General features: G+C 49.3%; 2 pseudogenes; one reads left to right on the top strand and one right to left on the bottom strand.

Annotated features, from left to right (window-relative positions):
* Positions 1-335: 335 nt before the first annotated feature.
* Positions 336-5,364, bottom strand: LOC129694570 (zinc finger protein 271-like; annotated as a pseudogene).
* A 99-nt stretch (positions 5,365-5,463) lies between these two features.
* LOC129694572 (cytochrome P450 2D26-like) lies at positions 5,464-19,870 on the top strand (annotated as a pseudogene).

The raw sequence follows: 19,870 nt of genomic DNA, 5'->3' as shown, positions 1-19,870 counted from the left end.
AATGTGGTAGCTTTGGGGAAGTTGTAGAGATGGTTAACCAGAAAACAAGGAACTGCAGATGATGCTTTACAAAAAAGGACACAAAATGCTGGAGTAACTCAGTGGGACAGGCTGCATTTCTGGAGAGAAGGAATGGGTGACGTTTTGGGTCGAGACTAAAGAAGGGTCTTGACCCGTAACATTACCCATTCCATCCAGCATTTTGTGTCTACCTAAACAGTGCTTATCCACGTGGCGGTGTGTCAGCAGGCTGGAGGAGCGGGCAAATGCCTTGTCACAGAGCTGGCAGGTCTAGGGGCGCTGGCCGGTGTGGACTCGCCGGTGCTCCAGCAGGTGAAGCCCTTACCACAGGACGGGCAGGGGAAGGGACGCTCACCGCTGTGGGTACGCCGGTGCTGCCACAGGCTGGATATGCGGGTGCAACCCTTGACACACTCAAAGGGTCTCTCTCCGGTGTGCTTCCGCTGGTGCTCCTGCTGCCCCCGTGCACTCTTGAAATGCTTCCCTCAGTGGGAGCAGCTCGTTGCCGGCGTGGGCCCGCCGGTGCTGCCGCAACCCCCGCAAGCTGTCAAACCCCTCACCACAGTTCGGGCAGTCGTAGGGCCGGCCACTGGTGTGCATGCGCTGGTGAGGCAGGACGTGAGAGGCCCTAGAAAAGCGCTCTCCACACACCGGACTGGGGATGGAATGGTCGCCGGCGTGCACCCGCTGGTGAGACAGCAGATAGGTGGAACGGGTGAAGTCCTTGCCGCACTGGGCGCAGGTGTAGGGGCGCTCGCCGGTGTGGGTGCGCTGGTGCACCAGCAGGGTGCTGGACTGGGTGAAGCTCTTGCCGCACTGGGCGCAGGTGTAGGGACGCTCGCCGGTGTGGATGCGCTGGTGCTCCAGCAGGCTGTTGGAGTGGGTGAAGCCCTTGCCACACTGGGCACAGGTGAAGGGGCGCTCGCCAGTGTGGATGCGCTGGTGCACCAGCAGGTCACTGGACTGGGTGAAGCCCTTGCCGCACTGGGCGCAGGTGTAGGGGCGCTCGCCGGTGTGGATGCGCTGGTGCTCCAGCAGGTGATGGGAGTGGGTGAAGCCTTTGCCGCACTGGGCGCAGGTGTAGGGACGCTCGCCGGTGTGGGTGCGCTGGTGCACCAGCAGGTGACTGGACTGGGTGAAGCCCTTGCCACACTGGGCGCAGGTGTAGGGACGCTCGCCGGTGTGGGTGCGCTGGTGCACCAGCAGGTTGCTGGACTGGGTGAAGCCCTTGCCGCACTGGGCGCAGGTGTAGGGGCGCTCGCCGGTGTGGGTGCGCTGGTGCCGCAGCAGGTGACTGGAGCTGGGTGAAGCCCTTGCCGCACTGGGCGCAGGTGTAGGGGCGCTCGCCGGTGTGGGTGCGCTGGTGCTCCAGCAGGCTGTCGGAGCAGGTGAAGCCCTTGCCGCACTGGGCACAGGTGTAGGGGCGCTCCTCGGTGTGGGCGCGCTGGTGCTGCAGCAGGGTGCTGGTCTGTGTGAAGCCCTTGCCACAGTCGCTGCAAGTGTAGGGGCGCTCGCCGGTGTGGGTGTGCTGGTGCACCAGCAGACTGCTGGAGCGGATGAAACCCTTGCCGCAGTCGCTGCAGGTGTAGGGCCGCTCCCCAGTGTGTAGGTGCCTGTGCATCTTCAATTCCGACGATGACTTGAAGCCCTTGCCGCAGTCGCTGCAGGTGTAGGGCCGCTCCCCGGTGTGCACGAGCCTGTGAGAATATGTAGAATTGGGGATACTTTAGGACTAAGGTTCAAGTATTCTGAGCTCAGTTTCAATTTCTTTATTTTGACATAATTTGGCTAAGTTTCATCATCCTTGCTGTGACATCGCTTTTCCTGCAAAACATGTGATGTTTAATGCTATGGTAATTGGCTAAGATGTATTATGCTGTGATTGTAATTGGGTAGAAAGATTGTCTGCACCTGTATAACCGTGTGATACTGTAATTATTGATCTAGAATCCCCACCCTTTGTTTGTACGTTTTCCCCTTGACCTGTGTGAGTTACCTCTCACTGTATCAACCATATATATATTTGCTAATTCCTTTGTTTGAGTACATGTGTTTCTCCGTGATCCACTGAGAGAGCTTCCCAGGGCTGTACAGAGAAACCTGGTCACCATGGTAAAATAAAGGATGATTTAAAGTATTCTAGACGGGGTTTTCACTGAACGGACTAAGGGATATAAATAGCGCAATTATCACCTGTGCATCTTCAGTTCCGAGGACGACTTGAAGCCCTTGCCGCAGTCGCTGCAGGTGTAGGGCCGCTCCCCGGTGTGCAGGCGCCTGTGTAGCTTCAGTTCTGCCGAGGACTTGAAGCCTTTGCCGCAGTCGGAGCAGGTGAAGGGCCGCTCATTGCTGTGCACCCGCCGGTGCCGCAACAGCCCCGATGAGTCGGTAAAGCTCTTGCCGCAGGTGGAGCATCCATAGGGCTTCTCGCCCGTGTGCACCCGCTGGTGGTTCTTCAGCTCATCCGCCCTCGTGAAGTCCTTGCCGCAGTCAGAGCAGTCGAAAGGGCGTTCTCCCGTGTGCACCCGCCGGTGGATCTCCAGCCGGCTCGGGCTCTGCCAGGCCTTGCCACACACGTCACATTCATAACGCTTCTCCTTTTTGTGCCCCGTCATGTGGTCCTCCATCAAAGCTCAGCCTCTTGACGCTCAGCGAGCACACAGATGGAGGGGGGGGGGCTCACCGGCACCCTGGCCGCCCTCAATGGCTGCTCACGTCCCCGTCCCTCCGTCCACAGCAACGGCTCCTAAACCCTGCAGGAGGGGAACAGAGCGTCAACAAGCTGGCAAACAGGACATTACTAGCACATATTGGGTGCGTTTATTTGCAGAGGAAACCGTTACATAATTCTGCACAGCGGTACAGCTGGTGCCTCACCACCAAAGACCTGGGTTTGATCCTGGCTACGGGTGCTGTCTGTGTGGAGTTTGTACGTTTTCCCCTTGACCTGTGTGGGTTTTTACTCTGGGTGCTCCAGTTTCCTCCAACATTTCAGAAGTTCAAGGTTGTAGATTAATCAGCCTCCGCATAATTGTTAAATTGTCCCTAATGTGCGCAGGATAGTGCTAGTGTACGGGGTGATCGCTGGTCGGCGCGGACTCCATGGGCCGAAAGACCCATTTCCACGCTGTATCTCTAAACTAAACTAAACCAAACCAAAGGGTCTCGACCCAAAATGTCACCCATTCTTTCTCTCCACAGATGCTGTGTTTAAGAAGGAACTGCAGATGCTGGACAATCGAAGGTACACAAAAATGCTGGAGAAACTCAGTGGGTGCAGCAGCATCTATGGAGCCAAGGAAATAGGCAACGTCTTCAGAAGGGTTTCCCCGAAACGTTGCCTATTTCCTTCGCTCTGATTTCTATGGGCGCAGTGGCCGCAATTCTGTTTTCTCTTGGTTAAAAAAAGCTGGAGAAAACTCCGCGGGCTGAGGGAGCAGCATCTATGGAGCGAAGGAAATAGGCAACGTTTCAGGGCAAACCCTTCTTCAAAATGGGGGGGGAGAATTCAATGTTCATGAAAGCCCCCCCAGGATGCAGACTCCCCAAGGGCTGAGGGAGAAACGGGGCCTATTTCCTTTGGCAAACATAATTGGGAGAATGCAATGCTGCCCCCGGATGCAGACTCCCCAAGCGGCCCGAAACGTTGCCTATTTCCTTCGCTCCATAGCTGCTGCTGCACCCGCTGAGTTTCTCCAGCACGTTGTGTCTACTCCACAGATGCTGCCTGACCCGCTGAGTTACTCCAACACTTTATCTCCACAGATGCTGCCTGACCCACTTTACTCCAGCACTTTTTGTGTCTATCCTCTTCACAGATGCTGCCTGACCCGCTGAGTTTCTCCAGCACTTTCTCCTAGAGTCATAGTGCTACAGTATGGGAAAAGGCCGTTCGGCTCAACTTGCCCACACCGGCTAACATGTCCCTGATACATTAGTCCCACCTGCCTGCACTTGGTCCATATCCCTCCAAGCATGTCCTATACATAGAAACATAGAAAATAGGTGCAGGAGGAGGCCATTCGACCCTTCGAGCCAGCACTGCCATTCATTATGATCATGGCTGATCGTCCCGTGCCTGCCTTCTCCCCAGATCCCTCGACTCCACTAGCCTCAAGAGCTCTATCTAACTCTCTCTTAAATCCATCCAGTGCTTTGGCCTCCACTGCCCTCCGTGGCAGGGAATTCCATATATTCACAACTCTCTGGGTGAAAATGTTATATATGTTCTTATAGAAACATATAAAATTATAAAAGGACTGGACACGCTAGATGCAGGAAAAATGTTCCCAATGTTGGGCGAGTCTAGAACAAGGGGCCACACAGTCTTAGAATAAAGGGGAGGTCATTTAAGACTGAGGTGAGAAAAAAGTTTTTCACGGTGGAAGAAGGAGGGGAGGGGAGTGGAGGGAGAGAGGAGTGAGGGGGAGGAGGGGGGGGGAGGTGGGAGAGAGGGGAGAGGAGGAGGGGGAGGTGGAGGGGGAAGAGAGGGGGGGGAAAGGGAGAGAGAGGGGAGAGGGGGAAAAGAGGGGGGGAGGGGGAGGGAGGGGGAGAGGATGGGGAGGGGGGGGAAGAGAGGGGTGGGGAAGAGAGAGAGAGGGGGGAGAGAGGGGAGAGGGAGAGGATGGGGAGGGGGGGGAGAGGGAGGGGGGGGGAAAAGGGGGGGGGGGGGGGGGGGGAAAAGAGAGAGAGAGAGAGAGAGAGAGAGAGAGAGAGAGAGAGAGAGAGGAGGAGGAGAAGGATGAGAGAGAGGAGAGGAGAGAGAGAGAGAGAGAGAGGGAAGAGGAGAGGATGGGGGGAGAGCGGGAGAAGGAGGGGGGAAGAGAAGGGGGGGAGAAGAGTGGGGGAGGTGGAGAGAGGGGAAGGGGTGAGGGGGAAGGGGGGGAGGAGGAGAGAGATGGGGGGAGAGAGGAAGGGGGGGGGGGGGGGGGGGGGAGAGAGGAAGGGGGGAGAGAGGAAGGGGGGGAGAGGAAGGGGGGAGAGAGGAAGGGGGGAGAGAGGAAGGGGGGAGAGGGGAGGGGGGGAGAGGAAGGGGGGAGAGGGAAGGGGGGAGGGAAGGGGGGGAGGGAGGAAAGGGAGAAGAGGGGGGGGGGAGAGAGGAAGGGGGGAGGGGAGAGAGGGGGGTAAAAAGGGGGAAGGGAGGGGGGGGGGGAGAGGAAGGGGAGAGAGGAAGGGGGGAGAGGAGGGGGGAGAGGAAGGGGGGAGAGAGGAAGGGGGGGGGCGAGGAAGGGGGGGGCGGTAAGGCGGCGCTACACCGACCTGGAGCCGCTGAGTATCCGTGAGCCGCCCGTACGTACCTACGTTCACCCGACCCGCACCGAGACGCAAAGATCCAAGAGCGGAGAGACGTCCGCCCGCCCTGCGCCGTGACGTCCGCCCGCCCAGCGCCGTGACGTCACCGCCAACCCGAGGGCGTGGCTTGGGGAAGAACGTTGGCGCAAAGATCTTATAGCGAAGCAAGATAGATTACTCTCACGCAAACGTGAGGTCCGCTCATGGGCGGTTTCAATCGCTCTAAGATCTTTGGTAACGAACTCGGATATAAAGTGTTTGGTTCAAGACGTGGGGTTACCGGACCTGGGTCAGGCTCGCCCCGCCCACTGGACCAGAGACCACGGGCTGTGAAGGGAAGGAGCAGGTTGTGTTTGATCTCATATCTGCTCCAACACCCACCGCACACAACAACCACATCTGGGCGTCAATGTGCAATGTCTGCGTGAGAGAGAAGGGGTCAGTGGGGGCGTCTCCCAGTGAAGTTTCCTGGCATCCACTCGCCTCTCTCCGCTCACAGTGAGTTTGCCGCTCGTTATCTCCGGTGAACATGGAGTTCTCGGCTCTCCCCGGGGTCGTGCTCAGGGTGTTTGGCGGGTTCCCGGCGCTGGCCGTGTTCTGCACCGTCTTTGCCCTGGCCTTTGACTTGATGAAGAGGTGGAAGAAGTGTGGCAACTACCCTCCCGGGCCCCGGGCTCTGCCTTTCCTCGGCAACCTTCTGCAAGTGGATCTGCACAACCCGCACCTGTCATTCACAAAGGTAAACACAGCGAGTGGAGAGAGAGAGAGGGAGAGAGGCCGTGGGAAGGAAGCGGCCGCGCACCCGGGACCACCTTTAACCCTTTGTCTCTCTCTGCTACTGACCAGTGGCCTTGACACCCCCGTTTCCATCCTATTAGTCGTGAATCCTTTATTCCCCTTTCCCCCCTCCAGTTTCATATTTCTCATACACGCGTTCTGAGCTTTCTTTCTACCCCCGGGTTTCGAGGGAATGCGAGCACCAGGAACAGTACTGAGTCCCGTTGACCGACTCCAGCATTTCGTGTCTACGGTGTAACCCAGCATCTGCAGTTCCTTCCTACACAGAAACACAACTGGGTCGTTCGGGTCATCTGAAATTAAAAAAAGCAAACTGTCGAAAACACTCGAGCAAAACACAACGTGCTGGAGGAGCCGACGCCGCCTGTCCATTCGCTCCACAGATGCTGCCTGACTCGCTCACTCTCGGGAGTCCAGTCGGCAGCTCCTCGATCATCGAAATCGCTGCTCAAAATACTCAGCAGACCAGGCAGCGCCTCGGGAGGGAAACGGTTGTGGGTTTGCTACCACTCTCCACCTGCGAACCAATCTTCTCGCTCAGCGATCAATCTGCTGGAGTGAGACAGCGGGTCGAGCGGCATCGTTGGGTGGAAATATTCCCAGTCTGTTTCCATCTCTTTAGCTACCCTGGTTCCCTCCATCCATCCCCCATTTCCACACCCACTTGTTTGTATTTTACACATTTTAGTTATCTGCACTCCTCGGTGTCCGTTAGTTTGCAGCGGGGGGGTCAGGTTAGTGTACTTTAAGACCAGTGTGTTTGGGGTTCTCGGAGGAGTCCGTCACTAGTGTAGTCCAGTTTAGAGACAGCGCAGAAACACCGACTCGGTCTGCAGCGATCCCTGCACATTAACACTATCCTACACTCACTAGGAACAAGTTACACATACCAAGTCGACAACCCTGTACGTCTTTTAATATTTCTGTGTTTTCATGTACGTTTAAGTGTTTTGGTTCCTAACATGTTTTATTTTAAACCGTGGACATTTTAATAGCTTCTAAATGTTTCGAAATGTAGTGAATATGAAAAACGTTGAGTGCTTCGATTGCTGAGGGCAAAGGACTGAAAGTTCAACGGTCAGTTGTTAAATTGACTCAGATTTAGTATCGCAGTTTGTTTCGAGTCCCGTCGAGTTTTTTTGTCATTGTGGTGAGATGCAGGTACAATGAAAAGTCTAGTGTGTATAGTCTAGCATCACAGACACATAGACTCAGACTAACATTAAAAATAACCCAAACTGTACATAAGATACACATAATATTTCTAAAAGAAAGGAAACTGGGAAAAAATCATTGGTGCAAATTGAGGTGAAGCGCAGCGTTCAGTGTCCGAGCCAGGATTAGGGTTGTACCGCAGTACAACCCGACCCGCGCCTGATCTCCAACTGCTCCCCCTCTGTCATAGAAACATGGAAACATAGGTGCAGGAGTAGGTCACTCGGCCCTTTAAGCCAGCAGCGCCATTCAATATGATCATGTTCTCTCTATGCGAAATATACCAACTCTGACTTGCAGATACTCAGCGAAGGGACCTGCAGGTCGCATTTGAATGTTCAAGAAGGAACTGCAGATGTTGGAAAATCAAGGGTACACAAAAATGCTGGAGAAACACAGCGGGTGCAGCAGCATCTATGGAGCGAAGGAAATTGGTAACGTTTCGGGCCGAAACCCTTCTCATCAGTCTGAAGAAGGGGTTCGGCCCGAAACGTTACCTATTTCCTTCGCTCCATAGATGCTGTTGCACCCGCTGAGTTTCTCCAGCATTTTTGTGTACCGGTCGCATTTGAATGGTGGTTTGAGATAACAGGATTTGTCGTGCAACACCAAAGGCTTCACTTAGAATTCCAAACCTTGGCTGTTAACATTACTATGTTATTGTACTGAGATTAAACGACATAAGGAGATAATTGTGGTGATTATAACATTTGGGTAAGGTTTCTTTCATGAACATTAATTAAAGAAAATTCCAATTGTTCAGTGAAATGGTGTGAAACCCCGTTTAACCAGTTCTTTGTCAGTGTTTCTGCCCAGTAATATCGCCAACAAAAGTAAACTTAAATCAGCAACTCCGGGCATTGATAGAGTTCCTCAAAAGTAGCAATTAAAGGGAACTCAAAATACCCAGCCTGTACTGTATGACACGGAAACACAAGGAGCTGCAGATGTTGGAAACTGGAGCAATGCACAGAGTGCTGGAGTAACTCTGCGGGTCAGGCTGCTTCTCTGGAGGACATGGACAGGTGACATTTCAGGTTGAACGTCTTTTTCAGACTGATAGTAGTCAGGAGGACGGGGCTGGAAAAGAGAGTTGGGGCAGGATAAAGTGGCAAGTGATAGGTGGATACAGGTGAGGAGGGGGTGGGGATGGGGTAGATTTTGGCTGATGGGTGGAGTAACTGACAAAGCTAGATATAAGAAAGAAACAAAAGGGTGTCAAAAGGAGTAAAACTAGATCGAGGGATATGGGTGTGTGTGCGTGTGTGGAGGGGGAGGGGGGGGGGGGAGGGAGGGAGAGATAGTAGAATAAATTATCTTCATTGCTAACCTTTGTCACTTACTCTATTCATCAACCCCCTTCACCTGTATCCACCTATCACTTGCCTGACTTTGACTCCCTTTCACCTCTTATCCAGCTTTCTCCCACACACCCCACCACCCCACTACAATCAATGTGAAGAAGGGTCCACACCCAAAACTTCACCTGTCCACTCCCTCCACAGATGCTGCCTGACCCACTTAGTGATTCCACTACTTTGGATTCTGTGCAATATGTTTGTTTCTCTGCTTCAGAAGTCCCCAGATGAAATCAGTGTTGAAACGCTGATTAATACAGAAGGGTATCTATCGTCAATGATGTAACATTGTGGCCTGCATTTGCGTTTATCCCTTGCATGCTCCCCGTGTTTCAGCTGTGAAGCCAATTTTTTTGTGGCGCTGCTCGGTATCTGTCCATCGCGACTGGATAAGTAGGTATAACAGCCGGGGAAGCAATGGCACGAGCAATTCAACTCATTGCACCCGGGATCCCAGCGCAAATGGCAGCAGGGGCGCAGAATAAACTAGTGCACTTGTGAGAACTTTGCGACTGTTCTGTCTTTGTTAAATGTTGCATTTGGCCTCCGTGAGTGAGTTACAATGACAGCCTCATGCTTTCTCCCATCTCCTCCACTTTAAGCTGCGGAAGAAGTACGGTGATGTGATGAGCTTAGACTATGGGTGGACAAACATGGTGGTATTGAGTGGCTACAAGGCCCTGAAAGAGGCACTGGTGAAGAAATCAGAAGATTTTGCGGGCCGGCCAGACCTCCCAATATACAAAAAGACCTTTAAGCAGTTTGGAGAAGGTGAGTGCTTAATCCTGTCTCAGGGAGCAGAATATAAAAACAATTAATAGAGAATAGAAGAATAGAATTCCTTTTATTGTCTGTTCATTCAAACAGACAAGTGAAGTCAAGTCAAGTCAAGTTTATTTGTCACATACACATACGAGATGTGCAGTGAAATGAAAGTGGCAATGCTCGCGGACTTTTGTGCAAAAGACAAACAACAAAACAACCAAACAAATTATAAACACAATCATAACACACATATTCTTTTACATAATAAATAATGGAAGGAAAAACGTTCTGTAGAGTTAGTCCCTGGTGAAATAGGCGTTTACAGTCCGAATTGCCTCTGGGAAGAAACTCCTTCTCAACCTCTCCGTTCTCACCGCATGGCAACGGAGGCGTTTGCCTGACCGTAGCAGCTGGAACAGTCCGTTGCAGGGGTGGAAGGGGTCTGCCAAGATTTTATTTGCTCTGGAGTTGCACCTCCTGTTGTATAGTTCCTGCAGGGGGGTGAGTGAAGTTCCCATTGTGCGTTCGGCCGAACGCACTACTCTCTGCAGAGCCTTCTTGTCCTTGGCAGAGCAATTCCCAAACCAGATGGTAATGTTCCCGGACAAGATGCTTTCCACCACCGCTGCGTAGAAGCACTGGAGGATCCTCGGAGACGCTCTGAATTTCCTCAATTGCCTGAGGTGGTAAAGGCGCTGCCTCGCCTTACTCACGAGTGCTGAGGCGTGTGATGCCCATGTCATATCCTCAGAGATGTGGACTCCCAGATATTTAAAACAGTTCACCCTATATAGACAAGGTTCGAACGAAATTTCATTCCTGCAGTCATGACATTACAAAAAAAACCAAGACGCACAATTAACCCAATTTACACAAACATCCATCACAGTGAATCTCCAACACCTCCTCACTGTGATGGAAGGCAAAACTCTTATCTCTTCCCTGATCTTTGTTCTTCTCCCTCGGTCCAGCAGTCCAACTGCTGTGTCGAGGCAACTGAGGCTCACGATGTGAAAGCCCCCGGCGGGCGATGGTAAGTCCTGCAGCCGTTTAAGCCGCGCCGGGCGATGTAAGGCCCCGCTCCGAGTTATTTAAACCCTGCGATTCCGGCGGGATAAGTTGCCGTTGCGGGAGCTCCGAAAAGCGGTCTCCCACCAGGGACCTGCGAGCTCCCGATGTTCCTGTCCACCGGGCCTGCGGCCGGAGCCTCCAAAGCTCCGAAGTCGGGTCACAGCCGTGCGCCACCACAGCTCTCCCCGCTCCGAAGTTGGCCAGCTCCGCAATGGCGAGTCCGCCGGCTCCATGGCTGGAGCCCTCAGATTGGTGCCAGTTAGTGGCCGCCGACAGCTCCACAATGTTAGGCCCAACGACACCGGTGACCCGACAGGGAAAGAGTCGGGTCCCCGTACAGGGAAGAGATTAAACAGTTTCCGCCACCCCCTTGCCACCCCCCACACGTACACAACTAAAAATTAATAAAAACTAAAACCAAAAAACATATATCTAACTGGACAAAAATTAAAAAAAGACAGATGGACCGTACTCGAGCCGCTGCTGTTAGGCACCGCCACACAAAATAATATGCTATGAGAAAGAGGATTGTTGGAATACAGTGACTAATAATGAGGGCCTGCATTATTCCTCCAATTTCCCCAGGTTCTATTCTAAGGATGGGCTGAAGACAATGTGAATTAAACAACAATCTCGTGTTCAGTAGGGATGCTGCCTGACCTACTGAGTTGCTCCAGCATTTTGTGTCTGTCTATGAATTTAACAATATTCCTGCTACCTCCATCCAGGTATTGTTCTAGCAAAGTATGGTGACTGGTGGAAAGCGCTGAGAAAATTTGCACTTTCGACACTGAAAAATTTGGGCTCGGAAAGAAGTCTCTTGAATTGCGAATTGTGGAAGAAGCTGGATTTTTAAACCAAGCATTTGAAGGTGAACAAGGTGAGTTAATCCTGATGAAGCCACTGCCTTATATTCATCAACGCACTACTTAGAAACATAGAAAATAGGTGCAGGAGTAAGCCATTTGGCCCTTTGAGCCAGCACCGCCATTCAATATGATCATGGCTGATCATCCAACATCTGTACCCCATTCCTGCTTGCCCCCCATATCCCTTGATTCCATTGGTCCGCAGAGCTAAATATAACTCTTTCTTGAAAACATCTAGTGAATTGGCCTCCACTGCCTATTGTGGCAGAGAATTCCACAGATTCACAACTCTCTGGGTGAAAAGGTTTTCCTCATCTCAGTTCTAAATATAACCATATAACCATATAACAATTACAGCACGGAAACAGGCCATCTCGACCCTTCTAGTCCGTGCCGAACACATAATCTCCCCTAGTCCCATATACCTGCGCTCAGACCATAACCCTCCATTCCCTTCCCATCCATATAACTATCCAATTTATTTTTAAATGATAAAAACGAACCTGCCTCCACCACCTTCACTGGAAGCTCATTCCACACAGCTACCACTCTCTGAGTAAATGGCCTACCCCTTATTCTTAAACTGTGACCCCTGGTTCTGGACTCCCCCAACATGGGGACCATTTTCCCTGCATCTACCCGGTCCAATCTCTTAAGAATTTTATATGTTTTTATACGATATCCTCTCATCCTTCTAAATTCCAGTGAATACAAGCCCTTCGATCCATTCTTTCACCATATGTCAGTCCCTCCATCCCGGGATTTAACCTGGTGAACCTACACTGCACTCCCTCAATAGCAAGAATGTCCTTCTTCAAATTGGGAGACCAAAACTGCAGACAATTCTCCAGGTGTGATCTCACCAGAGCCCTGTACAACTGCAGTAGGACCTCCTTGCTCCTAAACTCAAATCCACTTGCAATGAAAGTGAACATGCCATTAGGTTTATTTACTGCGGGTAATTTCAAACCACTGAAATTTGTTTCTTCACAATTTCTATTGTTTGTATGATCATTACTTTGGAAAAAAAAAATTCTTACCATTCTTTTGCTCCATACATCCATTCAGGTGGCCCTTTTGATCCTCGCATCTCGTTAACTTATGCAACCTCAAATATTATCTGTTCCATTATCTTCGGAGATCGTTTTGAGTATAATGACAAATGGTTCCTTGGATTTTTGCACATAATTGAAGAAAGCTTTGTATTGGAAGGTGGATTTTGGGGCCAGGTAAGGCAGATTGTTCATTTGACGATGTACCGTTTGTGGGCAATGTAGGGCTCTGCCTATAAGTCCGTCTCAAATGTATTCCAGCCGGTGGTAGTAGAGAGGAAAGAACTGAGTAAATATTATAGATGGGTAACTTGTGGCAGAACCGGATGGTTCTGATATACTCAGAGGGAGCAAGTTATGTAAAGTTGTTGAGATTGATATTGAGTCCAGAAGTTTGGAATATGAATGAACTCTAAATGGAAGTCGAAGTCTACGGAAGCCAGCATGTCTTTTTAAGATATGGTGCCCAAAATGGCACATAACATTTCAAATGAAGTCTGACCAGTGCCTGACTCAGCTTTCCATCCTTGTTTTTATATTCTAGTCCTCTCAAAATGAATGCGAAGATTGCATTTGTCTTCCTTACCACTAACTCAACCTGCAAAATAACCTTTTGGGAATCCTGCACCGGCACGCCCAAGTTCCTTTGCACCTCCGATTTCAGAATCCTTTGTCGATTAAGAAATTAGTCCAAACCTTTAAACCTCTTACCAAAGTGTGTGACACTTTGCTACGCCACTTCTTTGCCAAGTATCTCAACATGTCCAAGTCCTTCTGCAGACTTCCTGCTTCATCAACACCACCTGCCTCTCCACATATGTTTGTATCATCCGCAACTTGGCCACAAAGCGATCAATTTCCTTTGGGTTCCAACCTGAGTTAGCAATGCATATTCTCCAAAGATGCTATCTGACCCAGAACTTTGTGTCTATTTTTGGTAAAGCAACATTGACAGTTCTTTGAGTCTACATCTTGTGTTTTTCCGTTCCAATTCTGATGAAGGTTTCTGGACCTGAAACATTCACTGTTTCTCTCATCACAGATGCTGTCTAACCTGCTGAGTGTTTCTGTTTTAATTCCACATTTGCAGCATCTACAGTTTTTTTCAAAATTTGCTTGGCGGAACTTCTCCCAAAATATTATCAAGTGATGATAATGGATCAGATATTAGAAAATAAGACCTTAAAGACCAATTGACATCCAGTGATCTGCTGGTGTCCAAAAATGTTAAGATGGTCAGAAATGCATTGTACTCATTATGACAACCCTGTGACAAGCGATGATACTATGATCTTGGGATCTGAAATACAACAAATTAATTACATGTTCACCCTAGTGATTGGAGTGGGACAACTGGACAACTGAGCTATAGAGCGAAGGAGGGCTCTTTGACCGAATCCTGATGCAGGTCTCAAGTTGTGTTTGATTTCAAAGGCGCAACAACCATCTCAATACTTGATGACTCACTTACCTCTGCTGAAGCAAGAGGCTTGCTCTGCCACGGATCCTGCATGGACTAGCCCTGCTGGACATGGACATGGAGAATGGACATGGAGAATGTAACGGAGGCTTCCCACATTGAGACATCGCCGCACATCCAATCCACCGGCCATTCGATTTTCCATGGTGTTCTGAACAATTTTGGTGAAACCCCTTGATACTGGACACTACTCCCAACTTCCCATGTTCAACGTTCCCACCAGGGTGTACAAACCGATTTGATCCCTTATTATCACCCGGACGAGACAGTCCAAGGCAGTCACGGCGCCAGGCGGAAGAGGGTCCTGCCCGAACCAACTGCCTGCCCCTTGTCCGGGGTTACATAGACTTCATAGACTTCAGCTCTGCTTTTAACACAATCATTCCGCAGCAGCTGGTGGAGAAGGTGGAGCTATTGGGGGTTGATGCTGGCACATGTAACTGGGTCCTGAACTTTCTATCGCAACGGCAGCAGACAGTCAGGGTGGGCAGTAGGACATCAAAAACCATAGCCGTGAGCACTGGCTCGACCCAAGGCTGTGTCCTAAGCCCCCTTCTGTTTAGTCTGCTTACACACGACTGTACTGCTAGACTCAACAACAACTTCATCAACAAGTTCGCTGATGACACAACAGTGGTGGGTCTCATCAGTGACAATGATGAGTCGGCGTACAGGATGGAGGTGGAGCTGCTCACAGGATGGTGCAAATCCCACAATCTCACTCTCAACGTGGGAAAAACTAAGGAGATTGTGGTTGACTTCAGGAGGGCGGGAAAACAACACCATCCACTTCTGCACATCGATGGAGCTGATATGGAAAGGGTCAGCAGCGTGAAGTTCCTAGGACTCCACCTGTCAGATGACCTGATGTCCACGACCAACACCACAGCACTGGTCAAGAGAGCCCAGCAGCGACTACACCCTCTCCGAAGACTACGTAAAGCAGGTCTCCCCACTACACACCTACGAACTTTTTATAGGGGGACTGTCGAGAGCACATTGACCTACGGCATCACTTCCTGGTTCGGGAGCTGCAAGGCGTACGAAAGGCACTAACTAGACAGGATTGTGAAGACCGCCAGCAGGATTATTGGTGCTCCATTCCCTTTCCTGCTGGACATATACAGGAAGAGATGTATCAGCAGAGCCATCTCCATCATCAAAGACCCCTACCACCCATCGCATCACATATTCTCCATCCTGCCATCTGGGAAGAGGTACAGGAGCATTAGCTGCAAAACCAGCAGGATGCTCCTCAGCTTCTTCCCGCAGGCTATAAGACTGATAAACGGACTTTGCCCCCTGCCAAAGTATCGCGCACCAACCATCAACCTGGACACACTGCAGCAGAGCCACTGTCGTGCCGCTGCCGATCGGAACGCCTGTTGATGTTTAGTAGAGAGTAGAGTGTTTAATTTGTTCATGATATATGTATTTTTATTTCTATTTATTTTTTACTGCACACTGAATGGACACTGGTTGAGTAACGTTTTTTTGTTTCCTCTGGGTATGTGAGTACTCAGGAAAATGACAATAAAGATATACTATACTATACTATACTTCCGCACCCGGGTGGTTTTAGAAAGGGACTATTCGCTGTCCACCGGCACCCTGGGGGATTTCCGGGACCGCTAGGCACTGCGGGCGGTGGAATGTATCCTCAATAAGGATGGTGATACAGTTGTATATTAGATTATTCAGTATATTTGCTGGTCTTGTATTATGGTGGTGGGTTTTGTTTTGATATATTTCATACTGCAAATTTTATTGTAAATAATTGATTAAATTATTTTTGGTTACAAAAAAAAAGGTAGCAACTCACCTTGACATCCCACAGCCACCAGTGACGGCTGTGGGTAGAAAGGGCACCACAGGGCACTGCCTATCCCCGCGGCAGGCCTGACTATAATAAACCCACACCTTCCATTACATCCTCCCTCGCTGTATCACTGTGAAAACTTACTTTTTGTTCATTATTTTAAGAAAACTCAGAGGATTGAGAAAAATGTATTTAATTTCAAATCCTGTCTTTGTTTCAGCTGATGAATGTCTTGCCCTTTATTCAACACCTCCCGGGCCCACAACAGAAAGTATTTGAAAATCAATTTAAAATCACTCAATTTTTACACAACATAGTCATAAAGCACAAAGAATCGTGGGATCCAGATGATCCCAGGGACTTCAGTGATGCTTTCTTTACACAACAGGAGAAGGTAGGTGACGATTACTGGGGTATTCCAGGCACAGTGCTTTATGTGGTCGTGTTTCCCATCCATTCCCATGTGTTGGCTCCTTGGCGGGGAAGGGAAGGTAATTGCAGTGCTCTACACTTGGTGTTGTTTACCTGTACTTCCTTAGATTGTGAGGCCAGAAACAATATCCGAGGGGCAGGCTCACCTGGGCCCTATATAATGGAGCAAAATACCTCTATAGTTGTACTCAAATCCTCTTGCTATGTCTTTACCTTCTGAATTACTTTGTCTATCTGCATGTTCACTTTCAGAGATTCATCATGGAGTTGTGGCAGAGAAACAGTCCATATTGACCATGGTACTATCTCTTCTGGTCCACTTTCCGCGCATTTGGTCCATAATGCATCAATTTCTCTCTGCTTTTCCGTGATTCTCTTCCCTTTCTGTACCCAGTGTTACCTAGTCCTTGTCCCGAGGACTTTATTCAAGTCTCCTCTTAAATTTCCTCTGAGCTGCCTAATCTTGTGGCTGAAGCCCCATAGGAAGTTTTTCCCAGGACCTTCACTTCTTCCCTGAGTGTTCTGCCCAGAATTGGATGTTCATCTTCAGTTGTCATCTCATCAGCGTATTATACCATTTGAAGGCACTTTTAACGCAAGATGACTGACTCTAGCACCCTTCCGATGATCCACCGTTGATTCTACATCTTAACAATGGTTCTCTTATTTGCATCTTAGGTGAAACACATCCCCAACTCAAGTTTTCAGGAGTCCAAGATGGTAGTGACATTATGGGGCCTTTTTACTGCAGGTACAGAGACCACCTCCACCACCCTAAACTGGGCCTTGCTCTTCATGGTGCTCCATCCTGATGTACAGTGTAAGTGTAACAATGTCTTTGCCACATTATCAGGGATACTCTTGTGTTGATGAAAGATATCGAGGATGCGTGCAAAAGTTTTAAAAGAGGGGGAAGAATGGTATTAGGAAAGGTATCTGCAAGTAGCTTAGAGTTTAAAGATAACAGGCCCTTCAGTCCACCGAGTCCCCACTGACCAGGATCAAACCTGGATCTCTGGCAGTGTGAGGCATCAGATCTACCATTGTGTTACGGTGCTGCCCTCTAAAATTGCAGCTGATTTTGTGCCTAAATCACTCTTCTTCTTGCGTATGGCGTGCACAGCCTGAAGTTGTAGGACAACTTGTTCTATTTGATCTTATTTGATTGTGCACACCAGGTTGATTGCATTTGTTGAAATAGGGTGGACCACGTGAAGGTTGCAATCACCCACCCCCCTAAAACACTGAATTATCAACACCAGGTCTTGAAACCCGAAGTCCATGAAAATCCATTCTTTAAATCTGCATCCCAATGAAATTTGTGTGATCTTGTTCTGCATAAATTGGCTGCTGCAGTTCCTAGGTTAAGATTAGTCACTATGTTACCAGAATTTATTTTAACAGGAACACTTTTGGGGACATTTTGAGGGAGTGACAGATACAACAAAAACACCGGCACCTTTGGTGAACTGAAACTGAAAATGAGTTCTTGCTTTGTTCCTGCAGCCCAGGTCCATGAGGAGATCGACAGAGTCATTGGGAACGGGAGGAAGCCAAAGTTGGAAGACCGTGAGGAAATGCCATTCACTAACGCAGTTATCCACGAAACCCAACGCTTAGGAAATATTGTTCCAATTTCACTGCCTCATGAAACATACAGAGACACCGAGGTCATGGGTTACACCATTCCTAAGGTACGATCTAGAGCTAATCTTGTATGTTCATCGCCCTCTGTGCAGAAGTGGTACAGACGGACAACTCCCCCATTGTTCTTAGGTACTGTTGCTGACTAATTTGTTTCCTTAAATTACTTTTAGGGAACAACAATCTTTCCAAACATTACCTCAGTCATGTATGATGAAGACATTTGGTTGACTCCACATCAGTTTAATCCGGGACACTTCCTGAATTCTGACGGGATGTTCGTGAAGCCAGAAGCTTTCATCCCATTCTCTGCAGGTAATGTGGGATTTATAGATTTTTGAATGTATTAAGAGGTAGCTTTGATTATGGATATCTAGATCCATCTTCTGCACTGTGAGGGGAGTGGACGAGCTTACTCCTGGATTTATAATGTTCAGTTCATTAACATCTAAATTTGTCAAATGCTAAAATACTTTATTGTCAGCCCAGGGCTGAAAGAGCACATTTTATGTGGATTGAAAGTGAACAGAATGAGCATTTGCATAACAGTGAGGATGGGAATGTACTGCTTTTGTGAGGGATTAAGCAGGATAACATTGGGACTCTAGACTGTGGGGGAACTCATTCCAGTTCAGTCTATGCGGCCCTGCCAGTCCCTCTCTCGGTTCACTAACCACTCTTGCCCTCACCCCACAGGTCACCGTGTGTGTTTGGGGGAGCAGCTGGCAAAGACAGAGCTCTTCATCTTCTTCACGTCCTTGCTCCAACACTTCACCTTCTTTCTCCCGGAAAACGAGCCACGTCCGAACTTCAGGGAAGCTAAATATGGAATTACCCTCTGTCCTCTCCCCTATCGTCTCTGTGCTGAAACCAGATGAGATGTAATAGAGTGAAAACTAGTCAGAGGTTGCCGAATCTGTGGAAGTCATTGCCGCAGACGGATGCTGAAGCTAGGTTATTGGGTATTTTTCACAATCACAACCACAATAATACTTTATTAGTCAAGTATGTTTTGCAACATATGAGAAACTTAATTTGCCAAGTCAGTTCTACAAATAAAAAGCAGCAGAAAACACAAAATATATTTGAACTTAAACATCCACCACAGTGACTCCTCCACATTCCTCACTGTGAAGGAAGGCGAAAAATAGTGTTCAAATTTCTTCCCTTATTTGCTCTACCATGGTCGGGGGCCTCGAGCCCTCCGTTGACGGGACGGTCTTGACTCCCGTAGCCGGCGTTGTTTGGGCCCTCCGTGTCTGGGTGATAAGCTGGTGCATCGGGGGGATATCAGCTCTCTGTGTCGGCGAACGGACCCTCGTCAAACCTCTGCGTCATTGGAGCTCCCGACTAGCCTTTCCCCAGAATGCGAGCTAATGATGGTAATGTCCGCAGGCCGCGTTTGGAGCGATCCCAGGCAAGGGATTGATTCTGATGTTATGTAATTAACAGATATTTGATTAGTATGGGTATCAAGGGTTATGGGGAGAAAGCTGGAGAATGTGACTGTGATAAAGATTGCTCAGCTGTGATTGAATGGCAGAATGGACGATGGGCCAAATGGACTACTTTTACTCCTTTGACATATAAACTTATGACCTGGCAAAAAAATGAATTCTGCAGCATCACAGTACAGAATAGTTCCATATTATCATACTCACTTACTCCTGGGCCAATGGGGCTATTTCTAAGTGACTTGGCTGAAGGGAGGAATTGTGGGGACATCTCAGATTGGTGCTGCACCACCAACTCTGATATCGCCATTAGGGTCAGTGTGTACAGAACCCACTTTAGGTTCCTGTGCACTCTTGGTGTGACCCAATTCCTCACCTAAATAGAGAACCTTCTTCCACTTCCCCCATCACCCTGACCGCAAACACACCCTGTTAACAAACCTATCGTGGTGTCCAGAATCTAAATTGTTAAGTTTGACCAATCATTCTCAATGTCATGTTAATTTGCACGTCGTGTTATACAGGTGTGTGTTGGCCTAATGGCACAATGGGTGGTTGTAATATTGTAATTTAAATAAAATATATATATAAAATAAAGAA

The sequence above is a fragment of the Leucoraja erinacea genome, unplaced genomic scaffold, assembly GCF_028641065.1.
Source record: "Leucoraja erinacea ecotype New England unplaced genomic scaffold, Leri_hhj_1 Leri_711S, whole genome shotgun sequence".
Classification (NCBI taxonomy): domain Eukaryota; kingdom Metazoa; phylum Chordata; class Chondrichthyes; order Rajiformes; family Rajidae; genus Leucoraja; species Leucoraja erinaceus.
This window is presented reverse-complemented; position numbering and strand designations above follow the sequence as displayed.